This window comes from Podarcis melisellensis (genome assembly GCF_964234715.1).
Source record: "Podarcis melisellensis genome assembly, chromosome: 10".
Taxonomy (NCBI): Eukaryota; Metazoa; Chordata; class Lepidosauria; order Squamata; family Lacertidae; genus Podarcis; species Podarcis melisellensis.
Genome location: NC_138542.1, coordinates 44,673,420 through 44,694,466, shown reverse-complemented (window position 1 = coordinate 44,694,466; position 21,047 = coordinate 44,673,420). Strand labels below are relative to the sequence as shown.

General features: G+C 43.8%; 1 protein-coding gene and 1 long non-coding RNA gene across 13 annotated transcripts in view; one reads left to right on the top strand and one right to left on the bottom strand.

Annotated features, from left to right (window-relative positions):
• TCF20 (transcription factor 20) overlaps positions 1-21,047 on the bottom strand; it is a 186,565-nt gene that overhangs the window by 78,229 nt on the left and 87,289 nt on the right. For 11 of the 12 annotated variants that reach the window (XM_081928632.1, XM_081928637.1, XM_081928643.1 and 8 more), the window contains 2 exons: positions 15,501-15,557; positions 13,354-13,398 (listed from right to left, as the gene is read on the bottom strand). The gene's annotated coding sequence lies outside the window, so the exon portion shown is untranslated. Of the gene's footprint in view, positions 1-8,559; positions 8,753-13,353; positions 13,399-15,500; positions 15,558-21,047 lie in introns of those variants that run through there. The other variant, XM_081928634.1, reaches the window with a different exon arrangement.
• On the top strand, positions 8,878-19,703 carry LOC309379496. Its single transcript, XR_014172511.1, has 3 exons — positions 8,878-9,075; positions 9,841-9,920; positions 18,837-19,703. It is a non-coding gene; the product is annotated as an uncharacterized lncRNA (long non-coding RNA).

Sequence of the window (21,047 nt, the reverse complement as noted above, 5' to 3'; positions counted from 1 at the left end):
TTGTAATTATGCAGAAAAGGAAAGTATTAAAATCCTATGTTTTTGAAACGGGATCCTGTAGGAATGCCATTTATTAATTTTAAAATGACCCTGGAAGCAGCAATTTCTTCCCGTGAGATCTCCAACACTGGGGGGGGGGGGTTTGACTGGTTTTCACATGTTTATCTCTTCATCCTATTGCACAATAGGAAGAACAAACTGTTGGCAGTTAAATGAAATTGATTATTAATAAATAAACAAAATGGCCCCATCATTCATCAGACACCTATCTGTTCCTGAGGCTCAAAATAATTCTGCTATATCAAACCAGAAAATCATCCAGACCAGATTTTGTTTCAATAGTAGCAAACTAGACACCTCTGGGAAGCCCGCAATCAAGACACGAGTGCAACAGCACTCTCCTGTTCATGTTTCCCAGCAACGGGTATTCAGAGGCATAGCGTCTTGACATCGGAGGTAATACATAATAATTGGCAGAAAAAATGATGGTGGACAAGGCTGATGCCCTTTTAAAACCTTCCAGAATCTTGTGGTAGTGAATTCCATAGCTCAACTACTCAAACAACTACTTTGGCTGTGTCCACACTGGGTCATTAAAGTGTGCATGGGCAGTGTTTCCACGAGCACTTCCAATGTTATGCTTTCAAAACCTTTATCAATGTCTTCCATCCACACTTGTGGGCAGCAGCTGATGGTACTTTTTGCCAGAAACATGAGAACTGTGGGCATATGCATGACTACAGTGGTGCCTCGGGTTACAGACGCTTCAGGTTACAGACTCCGCTAACCCAGAAATATTGCTTCGCGTTAAGAATTTTGCTTCAGGATGAGAAGAGAAATCATGCTTTGGCAGCGCGACGGCAGCGGGAGGCCCCATTAGCTAAAGTGGTGCTTCAGGTTAAGAACAGTTTCAGGTTAAGAACAGACCTCCGGAACTAATTAAGTTCTTAACCCGAGGTACCACTGTATTTGTTTACCTGTGCACACTTCCCATTTTAGTTTTTTTAGTTTTGAAATACAATTTTTTGATCTACCAATTTTGCACAAAAGAGCAGTCAATTTATTTACTTTTAGAAAATGTTTGTGTTGCTCCAAGCCAGGAAACCTGAGGACCATTGTAGACATGCAGGCAGGTATTTGGTAACCTGTGCACACACATTTCTTTTTAAAAAAACACAAGTTTTTTGATCCACCAGATTTGCATAAAAGAACAGTTTTTTAAAAATTAAATATATATCTGCATCACTTGATGCCGGACAAAGATTTGGAATTGCTTGGATAAAATGTTGCCAATATAAAAACCCTGTTATTTTAATACAGCTGTTTTATTCAAGAGCAGTTCTGTGCAAAAGAGCTGCTTTAAAAATAAAAATACTGAGAACAATACTTTCAGCAACATTCACTGGAAAAAGGCAGGCAGCATCTCTTTCTTCAGGAAAAAAAGGAAGTAGAGGGGATGGCAATGGAAAGCACCCTGTGTAACACCACCAAATATGATTTTTTAATTATTATTTTTTTGAAAAATCAGCACCCACAAACAGAATGCACTTCATTGCGTCTAGTCAGGTAACATGTAATTTTATTTTATATTTTCTTCCCTTATTGGATTAATCACGGATCAGGAAAATCTGAGTTTAGCAGGGGGAAAGTGCGAGGTGCCACTTGGATGAGGATGTTGTGTGGTCACAAGCACCTTCAAATCCACATTAGACAAGTCCTTCCTTTTGTATATCCACCTGTAATACATCTTTCCTTACTCGCCTTTTTTTCTAAACTAAAAAGTGTTGTGACCTTTTCTGATAGGGGAGTTGCTCCAATCCAATTTTGGTTGCTCCTTTTCTGGTCTGTAGTTATGAAGTTGGCTTTGTGGAGTGGGAGATCTGGGTTCTAATTCTGCTCCTCCTCCTTTGCATCTAAAAACATTGTTACTGAAAGAACACCCAAAAGAAAACTTTGACTTGTATCTCCCTGTAGCTGGGCATGAACCAACACCACCTATGTGCTCTTTCCCAATGAAAAAGTATTTTGTTCCTCTCATACAGACAAAAATACAACTGTGTTGAGAAGAGTGTTCCAGGGATAGCACATTATTCCCACAGCACGGCTTGAGCACTTCTCCTGGAAAACCCAAGAGGTCTTCATGTATGCTTCCTCCAGACATTGGAACGTAGGAATCTATCTTCTACCAAATCAGACTATTGGTCTATCTAGCCAGTATTGTCTACACTGAAACATAGAGGGTCTGCAGGGTTTCAGAAATGGGACAGGAGTGCATGTCATTTTAGGGCATGAAACTTTCTTCAGTGAGGGTTGTTAAAAATGTTTTTTAATGTAAATAATTCAAATCTGCTATTATTTGTAACATTTAGCTTGAAGAATCTACGATTAAAAAACAAATAAACTGCCCTCGGAAAACCAAAGAAATTTAATTTTACCTTCTGAAAATGTCAGGTAATGCTTAATAATAATAATAATAAGATATAAATGCAAGTACTTGACAATCATATTTAATGATTTCTATGCAATGTTACACATATTTTACTTACCTAGCAAAGCAAAATTATATTAATTTAACCAAAGTATGTTATAACTTTTTAGCACCCCTCATTTTTGGAATTTGAAAGTCCTCCTTGGAGATTGAACCTTGAAATTCCTGCATGCAAAGCAGACATTCTACCCAGTGCTATTTTTGTAGAAAAAGGGGTGCTGGAACTCACCACGAACACCTCCCTCAGAATGGCAATGATTCCCACCTGAGAGGTACCAGAACTGATTTCCCGTGAGTTCTGGCTGAAAAAAGCCATGGTTCTACCCAAGCTATAGTCTTTCCACCAATGGGCTGAGTGTTGTAATTGTAAAAATAGTCTTGACTTCCTTCTCTAGCTCTGTTTACTTGGCAGAAAAGCATTTCAGTGTCTGGTGTACTGAGGAATGTGCTATGATCTTTTCCTGGGCACTTTTGTGTGTTGGGGCATGTGCATTACAAGTTCATAGAATCTTATGAGTTGGAAGAGACCCAAGGGTCATCTCGTCCAGCCCCCTGCAACGCAGGAATCTCAGCTAAAGCCTCCATGAGACGGCCATTCAACCTCTGCTTAAAAACCTCTCCAAGGAAGGAGAGTCCACCACCTCTCATGGGAGTCTGTTCCACTGCTGACTGTCAGAAAGTTTTTCCGACTGTTTAGTCTAGGGTTACCAGACGTCCCCGTTTCCTGGGGACGGTCCCCGTATTTGCAAATAAGTCCCTGGATAAATTCCATCCCCAAAATGTCCCCGGATTTCCTCTAATGTCCCTGGGAAACGCAGTAGCGACAGTCTCAGCAGCCCAGAGCAGTTGGCTCTGGCTGGCTTCAGGAGCTGCTCAGAAGTCCCCGTATGATGGTGGTGCAGGGGCTCTAAGATGCAGCTTCCGGGCTGCCTCCACCTTCCTTGACCCCAGCAACTAAGCTGTGAAGGGAGGCTTCATGCTGCCTATCAGAGCTTGTGTGCAAGCAGGAGGGGGCAGGGATCCCTCAATTAGGCAATGGAAAGCCTCCCTTCCCAGCTGAGGGATCCCCGCCCCCTCCTGCTTGCACGCAAGTAGGAATGGGATTGGGGCTGCTCCGATGGGAAGGGAGGCATTGTGCTGCCTGAGAGATCCCTGCCCCCTGCTGCTTGCACCCAAGTAGGAGTTGGGATGGGGCTGCTCCAATGGGAAGGGAGGCATCACGCTGCCTGAGCCTCGCCATCGCCGCTCTCGGCCCTCCTTCTCCGCCTTCCATGCCTGACCCACCACTCACCGCTTCCCTACCACCACCACTGAAGAACCAACAACTCAGGGGCTGCCCAGGCTCATAGAAAAAGATAGAAGCCTTGGAGGAAGGGGAAACGTGGTGGCTGAGGTCAAGGCGGCGGCCCCTCTGCCACCGCCATCACTGCAGCATCAACGTCCCGAACATGTAGTATGCATGTATGTATTTATAGTGTCCCCGGATTCATTGAAAAAAAATTGGTAACCTTAATTTAGTTGGAATCTCCTTTCTTGTAAGTTGAAGCCATTGCCTTGAGTCCTACCCTCAAGAGCAGGAGAAAAGCATGTTCCCTCTTCCATGTGACAGCCCTTAAGATACTTGAAGATAGCTATCATATCTCCTCTTCTCTAGACAGGTGATGACGTGAAGTCATTCAGTAGTAACAATACAGTTGTACTTTGGAAGTCGAAAGGAATCTGTTCCGGAAGTCCGTTTGACTTCCAAAACATTCGGAAATCAAAGCTGTGACTTTTGATTGGCTGCAGTAAGCTCCTGTAGCCAATCGGAAGCCGTGGGAGCCCCATGGGACATTCGGGTTCCAAAGAACATTCGCAAACTGGAACACACACTTCTGGGTTTGCGGCATTCAGGAGCCAAAACGTCTGAGTACCAAGGCGTCTGGGATCCAAAGTATGAATGTACATTGATGCCTTTCCTGCATGGCAATTGTGACAGTGCCATCAGCCTGCCATCTCATGATTGGCGAACAATAGAATCCATGGGGCATTGTAGAAGTGTCTGTTGGTGTTGTGATATCTGCAGCTATCTTCCGCAGTGCTTCTTTGTTCCTGCACATGCAGATGATCGCAACTACATGATTAGTATCCAAAGCTGTCCCCTTTACTGATAGAAGGCATCCTTGTTTCTAGTCCAAAATATGAGGACACATAGTGGGATGTAGGGGAGAGAGGGAAATCACGGAAAATCACCTCCCTCCCCTTTCCACTAATTGATGCCTTCTGTAAGCAGAGACAGCACTGAATATCATCTTGTGTCATTATTAGCTCTGATATAGTTGCCACCAGTATTGTAGGAATATAGGCTCATCCTGTAATTCAGGCAACTTTTAGCTAACTGACAATCAAACATCAAAGTGAATTTGTGAGACTATAATCCCTGTGTCCTTTCAAGAAACATCAACTTGTTATTTTCACTTAAGTCACACAAGGAACGGTCCAAGCCACAGGTCCCTGTAGTTCACCACAGAGTTTGAAGGGGTGTAGTAGGCAATCTTCTAGTCCAACTTTCTGCTCAGTGCAGGAAGTTCAGTGCTAGGACATTGCCAGCAGATGGTTGGTCAAGCCGCTGCTCTGTAAAAAAACCTCAAGCAATGGAGAGCCTAAGACCCCTCAAAGTAATAAATTCCACTGTCCAACTGATCTGTTTGCAAAGCAGGTTTCTTCTAGAGTGCAACCAATATCTGCCCTCTTGCAATTTATGCCCAATAAAATTGTTCACCCTTTATATATACCCCAAAAGTCACTGTGCTCTGCAAGAGAGGCCTACTGCAGAAACCATCTTATCAGGAGGTCCATTCCATACAATATAGGCATCGGGACTTCAGCATGGTGGCAGCTACCTTTTGGAATCCTCTCCTGCTACATATCAGACAGGCACCATCTCTGTTGTCTTTTCAGCAACTATTGAAGACCTTCCTCTTCCAATAAGCCTTTTCAGTGGTGATCTTTAGCCTAGTCCACATCTGTATTGAAACTATTTTTATCATAAAGAATTGTTTTTAAATATTTGTAACTTTTTATAATAGGAGGTGTTTTAAATATGGAACTGTTTTTAATTGTGTTTACACTATTCTTGTTTTGCGGTTGTAATTGTTTTATTTGTTTTATAATTGTGCATTTTTTGGTTGGGACCTGCCCTTGGACCATGCAGTGAAGAGTAGACAAGGAATCCAATAAACAAGCAAGCAAGCAAGCAAACAAACATGTCAAGTTTAGAATTTTTAGGTTGTGGTATGTAGAAATGTAGTACAGGCAGTGACCATATTTACGCATTTCCAGTTGACGTGTGACCGCGCACATGCTCATCACCACTGATGTAGTAGTGGCCAGGCAATGGAGTGGAGGAAGAACAGGTTTAAGCATGCTCCGCTGACACCCATAGGGGCCAAAAACGCAATCCCCGCACAAACGGCAGGTTACTTGTATATGTAGGAACACTGAACTCTGCAATCGTCATGGAAGAAGATTAATAAATCTGAAGAGGGAGCAGCGAAGTAGAGACAAAGAGGCATATTTACAACTTGTGTGCAAAAGGGAGGATTATTATACAATGATTTGACAAAACTGCATTCACCCCCTTATATCACCAGGCAAGTGGACATTAAAGAGCTTGAGCTCTTCTCCCCTTCAGACACCTGATCTCAAATCTCAGCTTAACAACCACTGGAAATTCATTTTCAGTCAAGCTCAGGGTCACTAGGGATGAGTCCTGAGAATCTGTTCTGAATGGCAGGCCTCAGCCTGGAAATCTGTAATGCAAGAATAAAGTACATCTGATCAGATAGATAGGGCTTCCATTGGTTACATTTTTATGAGTCGTGACTGGTCCCATTAGGGCTAATGGGGCACAGTCTCATCAGCCGTCCTCAGGCAGCCCCCACGAACCTGGCTTCCTACTTACAATCAGTCCAGGAAGTGGCCTGGCTGACAGCTTCCTCCTCCTTAGTCTCAGCTTGGCCCTGTACAACTCAGCAGGGAAGAGGACGGGGCAAAACTAGAATGCCTCTGGCGCTACCTACTGTCAGCCTCCATGCCTCTGGCCTACCAGTCCAGAAGATCACTGTCCTCTGCTGCAGATATGTGTTCCAGCCTCACAATAACCTTGCAACAGGGGTTGCACTCAGACAGGGGTGCCAACTTGAATAAAATATTGGGAGGGCCCCACCCTGCATAGTCCATCACAAGAGGCAGTGCACACACATCATTTGAATGCCAATGCCTAGCTTCTCAGCTGAGCCAGGATCTGAACTTGAGTAGCAATCACTTTTAAACATTACTCCACATACACCTGACAAAGCAGGCACCGGCCCATAAAAAAACCACAATGCATTTGTTAGCCTTGACAGGTGCCCAAAATGTCTCTCGTCTTTTCATTGCTCACTATGGTTCTTCCCAGTGTTTCCATGCTGGGCACAAAAGCCAAGCGCAGGCTTCGGAGGCTGCTTCCAGGCTGGTCTGGGAGCCGGCAAGGCACCAGATTTGGAACATTTCTATCTAGGCAAATAGGTTGCAGGATGAATGACACACATTTGCCCTCAGAAATCAGGCCAGTAATGGCAGAGGTGTCTTTCTGCATCAGACTCTGTTCAAGTAGACTGCAGAGGTGCTCCAGAATTAAAGCAGCTGGTGATCTGGATTGAGAAACGGGCATCCTGGAGGTTCTGCCATTTGTCCCGTAAAGATTCGTGCACCTCTCCCCACAGGCACCCCCACCTCCCGCCCCCTCCATTGGGGCGCAAGAATAAAAGGGGCAGAGTGAATGACTCCTGACCTACACATCAGGATAGGCAAAGCATCGTGGCAGATCTGTGTGAGGCAAGCTAGCCGCCTGCCTCCAGCCCTTCATTTTAAAGACAGATCTCCCCCACCCTCTGCCGCCCGCAATCTTTTGTCAGAAAGCCTCTCGGCGGACGTGATTGAGAGCGCAAGGTCCTCTCCAAAAGGACCCCTTTCTCTGCAGAGGGCCTTTGAAGTCCTCCCCCTCCCCTGGAGTGTGCATTTAACAAGCAGGGAGCGAGGACACAATGTCACACACATCCTTCCAGTGTCGTGCTCTCCTCCCCGCTCCCCCCCCCCACCCCGATCCTTCCTCTGCCAGACGCACACGCGCTAACACAAAATGACGGCTTCCTCGGCAGCCGGAGCCAGCAAAGCATTCTCTCCCCCGAACTCGATGGGAGCGCAGGGCTCAGGGCAAGCCGCCCTGTGACCGATCCTATTTCCCGAAACCCCCCACCCCACCCAAAAATCCCCCCCTTAAGACAAACGGCATAGAAAACGTCGCTAGAGAGACGAGGGAGGGAGGGGCGGCTCCAGCAAACCTCCCCCACCCCCACTCCCGCTCGTGGGGCACTGCGTGGCGGCTGCATCCGCATTGCTATTGTGATGTCGTCAGTGGAAAAGATGGAGAGATTTCTTCTCGCCCACACGCACGCAGGCGCCTGGGCGAATGTGACCCCGAGGCCCGGCACCTCGCTCCCTTCCCGGGTGCCTGCGCCACATTTTGCTCCCGGGCTGCTTCGGATCAAAGGCCCCCGCGCCCGCCCCCGGGAAACTGCGAAAAAAGAGGGAGGAGGGGGGCGCACGGTCGCCGCCGCCGCCGCCACTTAAGAGACGCGCGAACCCAATAACCCATTTCTGTCACCTCTGCAACGCCGCAAGACTGCTGCAGCGAGCAGCCAGGGCCTTTGCGAGCGGCCAAGCCGGAGGCTCGCGGCGGCCAGCCCACTAGGACGGCAGCTGCGCGCCTCTGAGAAATGGGCTGAAGCTGCTCGCCTGCCCCTCGCTTGCCATCGCTCCCCGCCTCCCTCCCCGCATGCACAGACCCAGACACCGCCGCCGCCGCCGAATGCACCGCACAGCCGAAGCGTCACTGGGTGGCTCGCACAGAACACACAGCCCCACGCCACACACACCCAGACACACACACACACACAGCCCAGCGCGTGTGGTCTGCAAGATCTGGCCTCTCCGGGCCAATGGGAACTTTCAAGAAGAAGAACGCAGACATGGAGCCAAAGCTACTGTACCTGCTTTCAGGCATCATTCTCGGCTCTTTTTTTTCCTCCTGCTGCTTCTCCCCACCCCCTTCCGATTTATCTCAGCTACTGGTTTTATAACGGGGAGGGGGAGAGGGATGGGAAGAGGTGGGGGCTTTCATTCCCCCCCTCCCCTCTTCTTCGAGCCCCGTCTGCACCTTCTGTTTGAGCCTGCAAGTGAAGTCACAAGGCTGACTCTGTGACATCACATGGAGTCTACAAACACTGGATTGTGACTTCACTGCAGGACGGAGCGCGGAGGATTAAAAAAAAATAAAAAGGGGGAGGGGAGGGGGGAAAGGCTCTTATTCAAATACATATCTGCAAGAGTAACAAAGGGATCACAGTGAGAAGGACTACCAGAGGGAATACCATATACATATACTGTATATACATACACATAAATAAATAAATAAATACACACACTATTTTGTGTCTAATAAAATAATAATTCAAGATGGATTGAGAAAATAAAGGGGAAGAAGCAGCCCCTCTCCCCTGCCATAAGTAAGTAAAATATTATTTTCTGCGCACAAGCACTTCCCCTTCAAAGAGTGTGGACACAACCATCCCAAGATCAGTTTGGTGGTCAAGATCAAGTGTGCATTGTGGATAGGAAGAACTGAGGACAGGGAAGCTTGGGGGGGGGGGGTTTGTCACTGGAAGAAATAAAAACAGCAGAACATGCTTAGCAGTTTAGAATCAGTTGCACTGGCAGAGCTCAGAAGAGGTAACCTGAATAGATTACATGAAGGTCAAAGGTGCAATAAAGTCAATCTGCTTATTTCACTTGAAGGACCCACAGACAGAAGTTCACAACCACACACTGGAACTGCTGCCTATCTCTCGCTGTGAGAGGGCCTAGGACTAGAAAGGCCACGAGGGGCACTTGTCCTCATGTCTACCTAACTCAACAGGAGGCAGAGGGGCTGAGCCAAGGATAGAAAAGAGCAAGCAGCTTTACTACACTACACTATTTACTACTAAGTGACATTCTCGCTTTGGCCAGCAACCAAGTGGGCAATGATATTAGCAGGAAAACAGAGGCAGGAACATCTTCCAGGGATGTTTAATGATTCTGTACAGAAAAGGGTTATAACCACCCAGACTAGGGGGCAGGGTATGTTTAGGAAGAATAATTAGCATCTTTTGAATTTTTAGGACAAAAAAGAGAAGTGTTACAGTTATCCTTTTCAAGGCAAGAGTCAGATCTGCAGACTCAGTGCTTGTTCAAGAGTAGTCTAAACTAGGTTCCTCCTCTCTCCTTTTCAGACATTAAACCAGCATCAAAACCAAACTTCCAATAATTAAGAGGCCACCAGGGATACTTATTTATTTCATGAAAGAAGAATGTAGGGAGGAAAACAACAAGACTAACAAATAAGGACAAGGAAGTGGCAAAGGGTGAGGGGGGACAGAAAACAACACCCTAACAAAACAACTGTAACAAGTGTAAACAAGAAGCCCAAACAGGACATTTTTCCTGCAGAGAAAAATATCAAACCGATCAGAGGCATAACACATCTGGAGAGCAAATGATAGGATGGCTTCTCCTTCTCCTTGCTTGCACACCACAAAAGCAGCCCCTTACCCCCACAGATATTTCCACACGGAAGGCAGTGAGTGGAGCTTGGATAGAGCCATAAGGCAGAGATGGATGCAGGCAGAAGAAAAAGACTGGGATGGATCTGCAGCTTCTCCCTGCAACTGTCTCTGGAAGCAGCAGTGGGGTGGTGTCACTCTGTACTCTGCCCTCCGTGCCACAATCCCTGTGTGCCTGCCTATGTATATGCAGTACAGTGGTACCTCGGGTTAAGTACTTATAATGCATTCCGGAGGTCCATTCTTAACATGAAACTGTTCTTAACCTGAAGCACCAATTTAGCTAATGGGGCCTCCTGCTGCTTCCACGCCGCCGGAGCACGATTTCTGCTCTCATCCTGAAGCAAAGTTCTTAACCTGAGGTACTATTTCTGGGTTAGCGGAGTCTGTAACCTGAAGCATATGTAACCTGAAGCATATGTAACCGCTGTAGTATAAGGTACATTTGGCAGCAAGGAATAACTAATGTCACAGTTACCAGAGTGCTGGCTTTCAGTCATAAAAAAGAGAGGGGGGAGGAGTAAATTTCCGTCTTTAAAATAATATTAAGAAGTGGCCTATTAAAACAAAACAAAGCTGTTGGTTCAGTATTACAGCTGCTCAGAAACTACCTTTTATTCTTACCTCTATACCAAGAAATTCCCTGCTAACATCTCAAGATGTTGCATATATAAAAGCTTGGCTACTCCAAAAGATACTGGCTATATTAAACAGAAATCTATATATAATATATATTTCGGTCAATAACCAGTAGAGAACAAAAATCTCATTTCATGTGGCAACCCTGGCACCACCCACTGGTGAAATGGAAAGAGTGTGTCACAAGAAAAAACACAGGCACAGGAGGTACTATTTTTATTTTGTAGTATTATTGCAGAGTTAAAGTGAAGGATAATATTCAACATTACCTAAAAGTCATTTACAGCGGGCCATTTTCAACTAACTCATTGCCCTGGAACAAGCCAGCACAAGGATTCCTACTAGCACAATGGGATTTCCCCCTTCTCTTTCTCCCTTGTGCACCCCAAATCTGCTCTGGTGGGTCAGGAGAACCCCCAGAACAGCATGTGGGAGAGGAGAAGAAAGATTGTTCCGCTGGATGAGCAGGAATGTTTGCACTGACAGAACGATCCCTTTAGCCCACGTTGAAGACAACCCCATATCTGTCAATTTTCTCCGAAATCTTGTCGTTTTTACTGTCTCTTTATCAGATTATGTTGAATATCATTTGAGGTTGGTTTGCATGTTTTAAGGTGCATGTTTTCTCTGGGATGCCACTGTGGCATTCAAGCCCCTCCAAAGACTTGAAGAAACCAAACCCACCTCTCACCTAAGTACATTTTTACAGTGGCACTAGAAAGATTGAATCTGTGGATACAAATGCTATACACAACTCAGGAAAGTACTATTTGAATTTGAATTTTAGTCCTTAGAAATGTAGCTATTTCATTATGGTCATTATACGGTAATTCATTTTCCATTGTAAGCAATTTGTATTTTATCGTTCATGTGAACTGCCCAGAGAACTTGGCTGGACGGATGGTAGACAAATGCAATAAATAAATAATGTCAGAAATAATGTCTCATTTTTATGTAATAAAGTAAGTTTGTATATGCACATGTTGGGATGCAGGGAGGTGAATCTTATTCTGAAGAGAAACATTGCAGACCTGCAACTGTTGTTCTTCTGGTGTTCATCTTTATATTCATTCATATGGTACAGAAGCTAAATGTGGGATTTCAGAGAGATCACAGATGAAATGGAACTATATTTTCCTGAAGAACTCAGTTCTTTTAAAAGAAGATCCCCCCCCCCAACTTTATAGTTCAAGATACAATTGAAAGCCTGTGAGCAATAACTGCCAACTAGCCAGAAAGGTAGCCAAAGAAGCTGTTTGTTTGTTTGTTTGTTTGTTTGAGGTATATGTAGTCCAGTTCTCATCTAAATGTCCCAAGGCAACATACGGTTTCTTCACTTTACAAATCAGTTAAGCCAAAATGCAAGGTAAAAGTAAAGGGACCCCTGACCATTAGGTGCAGTTGTGACCAACTCTGGGGTTGTGGCGCTCATTTCGCTTTATTGGCCAAGGAAGCAAGGCGTACAGTTTCTGTGGCATGTGGCCAGCATGACTAAGCTGCTTCTGGCGAACCAGAGCAGCACACGGAAACGCTGTTTACCTTCCCTCCGGAGCAGTACCTATTTATCTACTTGCACTTTGACATGCTTTCGAACTGCTAGGTTGGCAGGAGCAGGGACTGAGCAACGGGAGCTCACCCCGTCGTGGGGATTCGAACCGCCAACCTTCTGATCAGCAAGTCCTAGGCTCTGTGGTTTAACCCACAGCACCACCCGCGTCCCAAGCCAAATTGCAAAGGTTCAAGCTTATTTAGTCTCAATGAAAACACTAGGGTTTAAAATTATCTTCATGGTACTGGTTTGTGAACAGATCTGTCAACCACCTTTACATCCTAAGAACCTTTCAGGCCTGGTACATATGCACAGTACAATTAAAGCAAGGGTGGAAAATCTGTAGGTCTCTCCAGATGTTGCAGGGTGCCACCATCCCTGACCACTGGTCATGCTGGCTAGGACTGAGATTGAGTTCCACAACCCCTGGAGTACCACAGGTAGCTAGCTCATCACGGAATTAAAGGCTGCTTACTAGTACAAATCAAAAATCCAAACCAAGAGAATCCTTTTTTAAGGTCAGTTTCAATGGCCCATTCCCTATGGTAGAAACACATGTGACTATTTTAAGATGGTCTTCTTTTCAATTTTCAATTCTGCATCATATGTTCAACTTGGCTTTCCCTCTGGCAACTATTGCCAAGATGAGAGAGACAATTTTTTTTAAAATTACTTCTGCATATCAAGAAGACCTTTTCCAGAAGACCCTAAGCATGCTCTCTGAGATTCTACCGTGCATTTTTCTGTTTAGGGATATTTGTACACTGTTAATTCCCTGGCAGGTGGTAGCAAACATTTGTTATGCTTTCCTAACACTTTCCCCAGATGCTTTTCTGGAACAAATTCTAGGGAAATGTATTAGTTACTGCAGTAAAGGGATGCGTTAGTTTTTGATGTGATTGGGTCCTCATATGGGGCCTTTGTTGCCTCAGTTTCACATGTGGAGCAATTGGTGTCAAATATTATATTCCCCACAAGAAAAAACAAAAAGTTACCATGTCAGAGGTCCTGTTCACACATGCATGTTCATAGCTTCACACCTGCAATATCAAATGATAGATTAGTCATACATGTGAAAGAGGCATCACAGTTTATTTTTTTTATATATAAAAACAACAGACAGAGATTTCTTATCACTTCCTAATGGAGGTAATTCACACATTCAGGTAAAAGCCATCAAGTGTGAGTAATGAACTGATGAGATATAAAAGAGATTTACAAGCCCACCATTGAGGGCCAACTCATTGTCCCATTGAAATGGTATTGTTATCTCATGTAATGGTGTCTCATCTTATTTCACATAGGAGGGGAGACATTTGTTGGAATAATACCCAATTCAAACTTGTGCTCTTGGATTCATTAGACCTTAGAACAACCACATATTTTAAACACTGTTAGTTATCAGGTGTGTGGGGGGGATTAAACTATTGCACACAAATAGTTCCTCATGCAAAATTGAAAAGGTACAGCTCTCCTGCCCTAAGACTATATTGTGTTAAAAATGAATCTAAGAATCAGCCTTGAGTGACATCCTAGAAAAAGATGGATAGTGCAGGTTCCTCCTGAAATGCTGAATATTGGGGGGCAAAGAGAAATACCTTAGTGTTGACTTCATTTAGTGCCTACTACGTACTGTACATTTAGTGACCAGGGAGAAAGGGCTGTGGGGTTAGTATGTATTATCTCCCGTTGCAGTAAATACAGGCCCAACAGGTACTTTGCCCTGTAAAGTTTTCTTTTTATTTAGACTGGCTAAGAAAAATGTGTGGGATAACAGCTTCATATAACTAAAGTGCTTAAGTCTAATAAATGCATGAAGGGGTTAAGACCATAGAGTTAGCTGTACTGCCAGGTTTAGTTCACCTTGGGAGGGACTAATAATCAGCCCTACTGTTCTCTCCTAGCCTCCCTGAGAAGCTCAGCATGTGAAGAGGTTTGAGCTGGTACCTGTGCTCAGTTTGCATGGCTCTCACAAGCCACACTTGAGTTCATATACCAGTAATTTAGGAATTTTCACCATTTTGTAACTAAGTTTTACTTCCTGTGTTCTGAAGCACATGAATCTGACCATTGGAGAGTTTGCAAGCAAACCATTTTTAACATACCAAACATATGGTGTTTTTTCTATGCTGGGGGGAAGTAGGAAACTCTGGAAAGGCACATTTTGAGAGGATATTTTGGAACTAGCTTTAAAGGGCACATTTTAAAGTTTTACAGACTATATTTTCATGTTTAAGTTTGCTGCGTATTTTGTGATTTTATATCTAAGTGGGACATCTGCATCTAGAGAATGCTATAATCTAACCAGATTAAGATTGGTTGAAGGCTTGGAGCGATACTAATTTATGAAGGGGCAGAAAAAGGTGGCTCCTCAAAGCACTAAGATGTAGCACTAGGGTAAATGGAAACAAAATCTGACATCTACAAGCATCAAGTCCCACTTTGCCACCATTTTATATGTCCTTAGATATCTTCACAACAGCCATGTGAGGTAGGCTAGGCTGAGAATTGTTGACTAGCCCAAGCGAGTAAGCAAAGACAATAAGAAGTGAAAGTGAGTTAGAATGTGAAACTGCACATGCTCAGAGTATTTTCATTTTTGTTTATGAAGGTTAGCAAAATGCTTTCTGTTTGCATTTTGCTGCGAGTTGTGAAACACTACAGGCTCAAAGTATTTTTTTGTAGTCAACAGAAGCTTATGCCATAATAAATTTGTTAGTCTTTCAGATGCCACATGAGTTCATTTCTGGTATTTTACTTCATGTATTCCATTTTTGGGAGAATGGGGCTTTATTGTTGAGAACTGCACCAGGACTCCCAACTATCTTAATCTGGCTTTGGCTATCCAACTAGGGACAGACAACTGATACAGTTGCCATGTAATCAACAGTGGACTGATTACACTTTTGTGGGGGTTTTGGCTTGTTTATTCAACTGATAAGTTACTGTAAAATAATTGATAGTATTAATGTATGTTTAAATCTATAAAATAAACACTGTTCACATTGATCTAGCTCAGGAGCAATTGCCAATCTGTCCTTCCTCATCCGTGGCTGAGAGCTATGAGTATTACATTGGCTCATATGCATCATCACATTATGGAAAATGGAAAATTATCACAAAATGATGAAAGAACCCCTACCTGCACAATTCTCTCCCATCCCCCATCTTGCTGTAGATCTCTTGCAGCAATTGTTACCTGGAAAAAGGGAAGACACATGTCCTCATACAGTTTCCATGTTCAACGAAACGAGGCAGGGGAGGGAATGGGCCAAAGAGTGCATGCAGATGGGAGCAATCTCTGCCATAATAAAATAACACCGATGTGACAGGGCATCGAGTTGTGCAACAACCTGATGTGACAGTAGACCATGAAATACACAAGAAGCACACTGACAGTTGTGAAGATGAAGATGTGATAATGTTATCTGAAAAGGACACAGGTTACCCGTCATTTCAATAATATTAATAATTAGCAAGTAAACAAAGATGTTCTTGTAAAACTTCCATTTTCTTAATGCTGCATTATAACTCTAGGGGGGAAATTGTCGATTGCAAACCTCTTCTGCAAAAACTGCAACTTGATATCACAACATACAAGTGTTACTGTATAAGAAAAAATAAAACTGCAGATCACCCTTGGACTTGCTTATGCTGTATATAAATTGAACATAAAATTGTGGTCCCGTCTTAAGGTTCTGCTTGAAGCAATGTGACTCATGTGATTTCTGCACTCCGGAAGTCACACTAACCCAGAACAAAACTGAGCAGTACACAGATACGAGAAACTACAGCAGCCAGTCTAAAAGCTCTTTATCTAGAAGGGGAAGAACCCAACACAAAACATCAAAATCAGGGTTGAATGCTATTTTTTGGCTTCTCTAATAGGGTGTGTGTGTGTGTGTGTGTGTGTGTGTGTGTGTGTGTGTGTAGAATATATATATAAATATATATAAGGCTTTTTTTCAGCCAGAATGCTCTGGAACTCAGTTCTGGCACCTCTCAGGTGGACACCATTGCCATTCTAAGAGAACAAGAGATGTTTTCATGCTGAGTTTCAGCACCTCTTTTTCTAGAAAAATAGCACTGCGCAGAGAATAAACAATCAGTCCCCCAGGCATCTCAGTGCTCACTGCCCAAGAGTCTTAGTGCACATCCTACTGTCTCTAAATAATTCTGAATTGATGCTTGAAAGAGATTTCTAAACAGCCATCTGAGTGAGCAGTCCCAATTTCCTTTCTTTCAGGCTGCATGCCAATATTTCATGAGCCCCATCATTTCTTCTCATTTAGTGTCACACTTTACACCCCATTTTGCAATTAGCACACTGTTTAACATAGCACTGGTTTTATTTATTATATATTTTGGAAAACTGTCTATTTGATGTGCATTTGGACACCTTTTAAGATCTTGTAACCAAATTATGAGAATTATGATTATGAGGACTTCCAGGTGAATATGGCAATGCTTGTCCTTGAGCTAAGCAGTCTGCTTTAATTTGTTTTTAATTTGTTATGAATTGTTTCAAAGTTTTAAAGTCAATTGGCTAAGCAGTTAATGTTAATTGCTACATACAGGCAACGAGCATATTTGTTTTACTTCTATGTGGACTTAAAAGCTATATATTTTAATTGGAAGACAGGCACTGGGAGAGCAGCTGTGTTGGCTCTGCATTTTTAACTGATAAGAAAGGCTTAGAAGACCCTCTCAGCCAAAGGATACTCTGCAGTTTTAACATGGTTATTACATGAGCACAGACCCACATTGCTTCAGACGAAGTGTACAGAACTCCATTGCCAAATTTACTTCAGAAATGTATGCTGGACTATTGTGACTCAGCAAGGGAGGCAGAGGTAACTGGAAATAAATTGTGTCAAGATGTAATTAATATGTATTACTTGGGCAGCTACGTGGCAAGTGTGCAAGTAATGGGGCTCGTGATGCCTTATCCCAAGTAGGATGTTTTGCTACAAATTCCTTTAATGAAAGCCTAGCTAACTGGTCAACCAATCCAGACTTGCTAGGAGCTGATATATATATGTTCCCAGGCAACCTCAGCTTCCTCCACATAATGAAACCTCAACTATGCGTAATAACAATATTGGCATAATACTCGGCCACAACAGAGACTGAACCTCCCTCACTGTGGGAATTTTTACACAACCCATGTCTTCTGTCAAAACAAACAGTAGATGGAATCTTTAGAAGAACTGATGCATCAGAAAAAGTTTAAATACCATCACTGGTGCACTGGTTGGGTTTGTGGAGACATGAATTCTGAATGTAGCCCATACCTGCAAATAAACTTTTGTATAATCTTCTTTCAAATGTTGTAACCCCACCTAGGTCCTTCAGCAGTCTCTTTTGCTCCCTTCTCCAAATCTTTATTCTCTTCTGTTTTGCTTAACTCATTTGCCTTTGCAGCTGGACCATAAAGAAGGCTGGTCGCCGAAGAATTGATGCTTTTGAATTATGGTGCTGGAGGAGACTCTTGAGAGTCCCATGGACTACAAGAAGATCAAACCTATCCATTCTTAAGGAAATCAGCCCTGAGTGCTCACTGGAAGGACAGATCGTGAAACTGAGGCTCCAATACTTTGGCCACCTCATGAGAAGAGAAGACTCCCTGGAAAAGACCCTGATGTTGGAAAAGATGGAGGGCACAAGGAGAAGGGGACGACAGAGGATGAGATGGTTGGATGGTGTTCTCGAAGCTACCAGCATGAGTTTGACCAAACTGCGGGAGGCAGTGGAAGACAGGAGTGTCTGGCGTGCTCTAGTCCATGGGGTCACGAAGAGTCAGACACGACTAAACTACTAAACAACAACAAAAACAACACCCATCTTGGCCCTATTTCTCATTAGAGTGGTGCCAGCTTCCTGTTTATCCTGTCCCAACAGTCCAGTTCCATCCTGGATAAAACTGAGCCCTTCCCTTTTGTACAGGCCAGACTTCTCCCCAAATGCTCCCCAGTTGCCCTCTTCCCGACACCCATGTATTGCAACTCCACAGCTGTGCCTTTTTCGCTGACTCTCCACGTGGAAACGGTAGCATTTCAGATACTTCCTTTGAAGTTGGATCATCTGATGTCATATGGCTTCAGCTGATTGACAGGCTGCACCCACCCATCAGATGTGGCTCACAGAGAGCAGGCCAGCTTTGGACCTGGCCCACTGGCCAGGCCCAGTTCGCCACCCCTGCATTAGACCTCTCAAATGTATGGTGCAGTGTATTTCCCTACATAAAGGACTGGATCTGGCTGCCCCTGTATCTAAACCATGTGATTTATCTCACATCACATTTCAAATGTATGCATGTTTTCCTACTGAGAGACCAGTTTCAAAAGACGTGAGCTGGGTTTAGAGCAGGGGCATGGACAGTCTGTGCCCATGAGCTCACAAAAACCAGCAGCTAGCCCTGTTTGACACTTGCTTATCACCTGGATAACCTACCGTCCAAATTCTTCCTCACCTTTAGGGTTGAATATTGTATAACCCACCACAGCACATGCACCATTTCTATTATCTTCGGCCGTGATTATCTACAGCAGAGTGTAAGAAGTCTAATGAGTATCCGCCATCCCATAGGTATGGAGCAGACTTAAAAAACGTTGGGCCTAGGGGTATTGTGAAGAAATTCCTGGAGAACAGCCAAACTTAAAACAGATGTGGATCAAAGCTGGAGACAAGGATCAGCAGAAATGTTTTCTTGTTCAAGGGCAGATGCTATCTTTCAAACAGGTTGTTAATAAAATGAAATATCATTCTTTGATATATATTCCCAACTTCTTCAGCTTTGTGTTTGTTTTAAAATGGGTCAATCCAATGAAAACCTAATTTGAGAAGTTCAGCTTCAGTTGGACTATACCCTGAGCATTCAAGTTTGAAAGGGAAAGGAATAATGTGCCTTAAAAGTGTAAACATGCACACAAACACACAATAGTTGCACTGGAAAGTAGTGGGTTACATTATTTAACTAATGGTAAAACTTTTTTTAAATAAAAAAAAAACATTCCATGTTTAGAATCATGTTTGGAATACACATCTTATGTATCAGTGTGCAGCATGGGACTACATATTCTTGTTGTCATATGTAGAGAATTTAGAGCATACAAGTTTGAATTGGTGATGGGAACTCTGTTGAAAGGGCACTTTGCACACACAGCAATCCACCAGGGCTAAAGGGCTACATAGGAAGTGAATATGGCCAGCACTGATCTTCCAGGAATCCTTAAGAGTCCAGCTCAGGATTCTAGAAACAAGCAGCTCACTGGGAAGCTCAACTCAACTTCTGCAGCTGGAGCCACAAAGACATGGTACAAAGCAAAAGATGGACATTGCTGGAGATTCCTCTGAACTTGCTGTTGTAGCCTCCATTCCTCCTTATGATTGAACCTCCTTGGATGTTTTTAAGCAGATGTTGGATGGTCATCTGTCATGTATGATCTAGCTGAGATTTCCGTACTGCTAGGGGTTGGGCTAGATGATCCTCAGGTTCGCTTCCAATTCTACAATTCTATAATCCTAAAGCATGGATGCGATACCAATTGACCCAAAACACAATTAGGGAGCAATCCTACCCAGGGTGGGGGTGAGGGTGAGGGTGAACATGAAGATGAGGTGGCAGAGCAGAGGAAGCAATGTTATAAGGTTTTTTTTGGGGGGGGACCCTCCTAAACCAATGAATGAATGAAGTAATGAATGTAGAATCTAGCTAATATTTGGGATGTTTAAGGGGAAAATACAGGCTGCAGCAGTTCTCCTGGGTTTAGCCTATGCAAACTAGCCTGGGTTAGTTGGATGTAAGTCATTATGAAACAATAGACAGCCATTGTCACTTCATGAGGAATCCTCCAGAATGTGAAAATCCAGGTCTAAATATGTGACTAAATCATATTTCTTAAAGCTAGGGCAGTCTAAGCCGCATTTTGATTCTCAAAGGAACACAGACCCTAGGCAAGCACCTGGAACCCCTTGGTATCTTGCCACAGCTCAGCAGAGATTGGAGGTGGCATCCAACTTTTGTAACACTAAGCCCTGCTTGCGCCAGCTAGGATGGGAGTTGAGAACAGTTTTTCTTTTTCTCCATTCTGGGGTAGGAGGTTAATCCCCCCATTGGTTTTCCAGGAAGAAACAATGGCATAGTTGATGGGCCCAATCCTGGGCCTCTTAGGGGAAAATGGAAGAGCTTTCGATGCAGCAGATCCTAGGTCACCTCAGTCCCACCCCTGCAACACTCCATTTCGCAGCCTACCAGTAGCAGAAATATTGCTGGTGGAAAAATTGTGCCCATGGAGCTTTCTGCGAACATACTGGGAGGACTGGTACAGAGGGGCACTTCCGCTCCATCCAAACCATCTCCAGGCTGGGTGTTAGGCTTGCAATGTTAACCCACCCAGAATCTATCCAGGCTAACAAAATAACTTTGTTATTCTTATGCAAGATGTTAAAGGAGTTGGAATGCTCATTATAGGTCTAGCACAAATTCCACAAGACAGCACAAAAGCAAATGAATGCCTTTTTACATATAGTGGTTTTGTTGGTATAGAAAGGTAATTGAAGAAGAAAAAGAAAAGGAAAGAAATATTTTGGCCATGCTACAGAATTCCCCAAGCTGAGAGGCTGCTGCTTAGAGGCATATTAATCATACTGTATTCTCCACCTAGATATTGCATGCACTCTCATCACT